The sequence below is a fragment of the Amblyomma mixtum genome, chromosome 2 (genome assembly GCF_055824585.1).
Source record: "Amblyomma mixtum isolate Tamu chromosome 2, ASM5582458v1, whole genome shotgun sequence".
In the NCBI taxonomy this organism is placed as follows: domain Eukaryota; kingdom Metazoa; phylum Arthropoda; class Arachnida; order Ixodida; family Ixodidae; genus Amblyomma; species Amblyomma mixtum.
This window is the reverse complement of record NC_143013.1, coordinates 48,752,659-48,757,139: the sequence shown is the minus strand read 5'-3', so window position 1 is coordinate 48,757,139 and position 4,481 is coordinate 48,752,659. Positions and strand designations below refer to the sequence as shown.

Sequence of the window (4,481 nt, the reverse complement as noted above, 5' to 3'; positions counted from 1 at the left end):
TGAAAACTACATGTTATTCTGAACATGCACATTTCCGATGTCTCCAAAGGAATGCCCGTACGACAGCGTACAACTTATATTGTCGGCGCTAAACGACTAGAGTGCCCTGAGCATTATTATCAAGTCGACAGAAAATGCAAGGGGTGTGGTAGACCGTGCAGTAAACTGTTGTAGTCTGCTTCTATGCCTCTAACAAAGTTATCGCATCAGCGGCAGAGGAAACGCTGAAGACATTTAGCCCTGCTTGAAGAAAGCACTAGTGGGCGTGACTCTAATGCGCAAGCGCTGCTGTTTCTCGGCAGACTATCATATATCCCATGGTTATGTTCCATTCTTTTCGATGAAGATTTCTTTTAGGCAAGAAAAAAGCGGCTAACGCCTGAAATATTCGATGAAAGTCACGTTTGAGATGCGTAATGAAAAATTCAGGGGGGCACCTTGTTTACCTAAAGTGCGGTGAGGCGGAAGCCGTAAGAGCAGTGTTGCTGCTTGTGTCAATGATGTGTGGTTAAGTTGTTAAGTTTCGCATCTAAGAGTGGAACGCGACAGCGTCTTGCAACGCTGCCAGGGAGTCCACTGAACGCCATCGCCCGTTCAGCTCTACGCCTTGCTCGTCGCTAAATTGGTTTTTGAGGAAAGGAAATGTGTCTGTCTCGCATATCTCGGTGGAAACCTGAACCTCGCCTTAACGGAAAGGGAGGATGATGGGAGTGAACGAAGACGCCGTGTTCACTAGAGACGCTTTTGTTCATTCCAAACAATCGAGCTCGCATGGCGGAGTGGTTAGCGCACGCGTCTCGCACTCCGGAGACCCTGGTCCGATTCCCCAAATCGACAAATTTCCTACTCGGTTTTATTTATTTATCTGGTCTGACTTGAAGTGTTAATAGGGATAATTGGTTAATTAACTGAAATCAGTCCCACTTACTTGGAGCATCACTGTACCATCTCTTTAATTGGTTGTATGGTTACTAGCCAAAGTACAACTGGTCTCGTTTGAAATTCCCGCACTGTGACGTCACGACCATTTCGACCAATTGAAAAGCGGGACATTTCTGTCGACAACTCCTGCTTAATAAAAATTCAGGGGGCACTTTGACTGTCTAAAGTCCGTAGAGGCGAAAGCGTTTTCCGCACCACTTTGACTGCTTCTGTGGCACTGGTGGCGTCACATGTAATTGAGTGCTAATTACTAAGTGACAACAAATCACTAATTATTGGTTGATTACCGATTTGTGCCTGAATACTAATTAACTGCTAATTAATGACGCTTAAGCTTCGCCTTTAGGAGTGGAACGCGACAGCGTGCTGTAGCGCTGCCAGGGAGTCCACGGAACGGAACGCCACCACCCGTTCGGCGCGATGCCTTGCCCTTTGAACGCGTTTTGAGGAAAGGAAAGGGTGCAGTAATTCTCTGTCATCTCGGTGGACACCTGAACCGCACCGTAGAGGAAGGGAGGAAGTGGGAGTGGAAGAAGAAATTCAAAGATGGCTCGTAATGAAGAAAATGAAAATTGTATTTGAGGAAAGGAAATTACGCAGTAACTGTCTCACATATCTCGGTGGACACCTGTCAAAATTCAGGGGGGCACTTTATTGACCCAAAGTGTGGTCACTGATGTGTGGTTAAGATGTTAAGCTTCGCCTCTAAGATTGGAACGCGGCAGCGTCTTGCAACGCTTCCAGGAGTCCATAGAACGCCATTGCCCATACGGTTCTATGCCTCGCTCGTAGGAAAATTGGTTTCTGAGGAAAGGAAATGTATGTGTCTCTCATATCTCGGTGGACACCGAAACCTCGCCGGAAGAGAAGGAAGGAGGATGGGAGTGAGCGAAGACACCGTATTCACTAGACGCATCTTTGTTCTTCCCAAATCATCGAGTTGGCATGGCGGAGTGGATAGCATGCTCGTCTCAAACTCCGAAGACCGGGGTTCGATTCCCGAGCTCGACCAATTTCTTACTCGGTTTTATTTATTTATACGGCCTGACGTGAAAAGTTAACTAGGCTAATTTAGCAATTAAGCAATTAACTAAGCTCAGTCCCACTTACTTGGAGTAACACCATACGATCCCATCAATTGGTTGCCTGGTTACTAGCCGAAGTACAATTGGCCCTGTTTGAAATTCGCGCACTGTGACGTCACGACCATTTCGACTAATTGAAAAGCGTGACATTTCTGTCGACAACAACTTCTTACAACGGTGAGGCATTAAAGGCATCCGCCTTAATATATTAGACCAACTTGCACTCCTCTATATTTATAAAGCACGTTGCTTTCTGTTTCTTCCTCTCACCAGGGATGAGCATATGCAGTGTCTTCTTATGCATACTGCTGTTCCTTGCTGACATAAGGTTCCCAAACTAGTTTTCATGGAATAAAAAAAAAGCATTCGCTTAAAATCACGGCTTTTTATGTTTCACCTTCGTTCATCGCCATCTGCCGCAATATGCCCAGAGCTAGACATACGGCACTAAAAGCGAAATTCGATACGTAACATGTGTTTTCGGGTAATATGAAGGTATAAATTTTATTTCAGTGGATACACTTCTACAGATGAAGCCTACAAACGCGGTTATAAGTACAGCTGACGTGAAGCGGCCTGGGTATTAAGGCGAAAGCCTTTAATGCCTCATCGTTGTCCAGCAGAGGTGTCACGCTTTTGACGTGTGTCCACCGAGATCTGTGAAATAGTTACTGCGTAATTATCTTCCCTCAAATATAATTTTCATTTTATTCATTACGGCCCCTGTTTCTTCTTTCACTCCGACTTCCTCCCTTCCTGTAGGGCGCGGTTCAGGTGTCCACCGAGATGACAGAGAAATACTGCGCCATTTCCTTTCCTCAAAAAGCGTTGCGTTCAAAGGGCAAGGCATCGCGCCGAACAGTTGGTGGCGTTCCGTGGACTCCCTGCCGGCGCTACAACACGCTGTCGCGTCCCACACCTAAAGGCGAAGCTTAAGCGTCATTAACTAGCTGTCGATTAGTATTTAGTCATTAATCAGTAATTAGCCATTATTTAGAAATTTATCATTACTTAGTAATTAGTCATTATGTGTTTGGTTTATGGTTTATGGGGTTTAACGTCCCAAAGCGACTAAGGCTATGAGAGACGCCGTAGTGGAGCGCTCCGGAAATTTCGACCACCTGGGGTTCTTTAACGTGCACTGACATCGCACAGTACACGGGCCTCTAGAATTTCTCCTCCAAAGAAATTCCCGCCGCCGCTATGTGTAACGTCCTCCAGTGGTGACGTCCCCAGTGCCACAGAGGCAGTGAAAGTAGTGCGAGAACACTTTCGCCTCTACGCACTTTAGACAGTCAAAGTGCCCCCTGAATTTTTCTTTATGGAAGATGTATAATAGTCTATAAAGCACGGGGTGATGCCGTTTCATTCTTGCACGAAGGGCAAGAGCAGCAGTGCTGTTAGTATGAGCTTACGCAGCTTATAATTTATTTATGAGGTGACAACACCACAGCTATGGCCGGCGAAATTCGGCGCTATGTCAGTTCCGCGCCGTGAAATTTCATCGATTAAGAAGACAGGGTGCAGCCTTACCTTCACAGTAAACAAGATCGAGTAGAACCCAATTAATGTCGTGCGAAGGTGTGCCTGCAAATATAACAGCGTGGAGGTATCCTCAGTCAAGAGTTATCGTTCGGTAATATGTATCAAGATATAGCTGCGATCACCTTAGCGCATACGAAACGTGCCCCACAAGAAATGCGCCACAGTGGCGTAGTAGATACGACATAGGGAGGCTGGGCCGCGCCGCGGTGGCTCAGTGATTACGGCGCTCGGCTGCTGACCCGAAAGACGCGGGTTCGATCCCGGCTCCAGCGGCTGAATTTCGATGCAGGCGAAAATCCTTGAGGTCCGTGTATGTGCGATGTCAGTACACGTTAAAGAATCCCAGGTGGTCGAAATTTCCGGAGCCATTCACTACTGCGTCCATCACAGCCTGAGTCGCTTTGGGACGTTAAACACCCCTAAACCATAAAATCATAAAAGGCAGGGAGGCTGGGCTTGGCGAAGGGGAACCAAATCCTGCTGTGCCTGCCGCTTTTCGATATAGGCCCAACCCAAAGGCGCATGCGTGCGATGGAGTGTCAGTGAGCGTTTAAAACCCCAGGTAGCTCAAACTAATCAAGAAACCACTGCTGCGCCCTCTCTCACATCCCATGCGGTGGTTAATTAAGTTTTTTTACTTCTACAGATTAGTACACACACTGCGGAATAAAAACCGTGCAGCAGTGAGAGCGCAGGGACGCTCCAAAGCATTCAAAAATGGCGCCACAAAACAGCGCCTCCGCAGTCCACTGTAATGCTTTGCCTTTCACTGCGTAAGGATTCGCTGGGCTAGTTCTTTCGTTTCTGGGTTAAAGAGTTAACTGCGCAAAATGGTTAGGACACCAGGGAGACACATTCACGGCACTTAGAAGCGCTTCTAAGTGTCATGAATGTGTCTCCCTGGTTAAT

The 4,481-nt window shown here is 47.0% G+C and overlaps 1 protein-coding gene across 2 annotated transcripts in view; it reads right to left on the bottom strand.

Annotated features, from left to right (window-relative positions):
* LOC149359261 (uncharacterized) overlaps nucleotides 1–3,613 on the bottom strand; it is a 51,891-nt gene extending 48,278 nt beyond the window's left edge. For both annotated transcript variants that reach the window (XM_089571553.1, XM_089571554.1), the window contains exon 1: nucleotides 3,561–3,613. The gene's annotated coding sequence lies outside the window, so the exon portion shown is untranslated. The remainder of the gene's footprint in view (nucleotides 1–3,560) is intronic.
* Nucleotides 3,614–4,481: the final 868 nt, after the last annotated feature.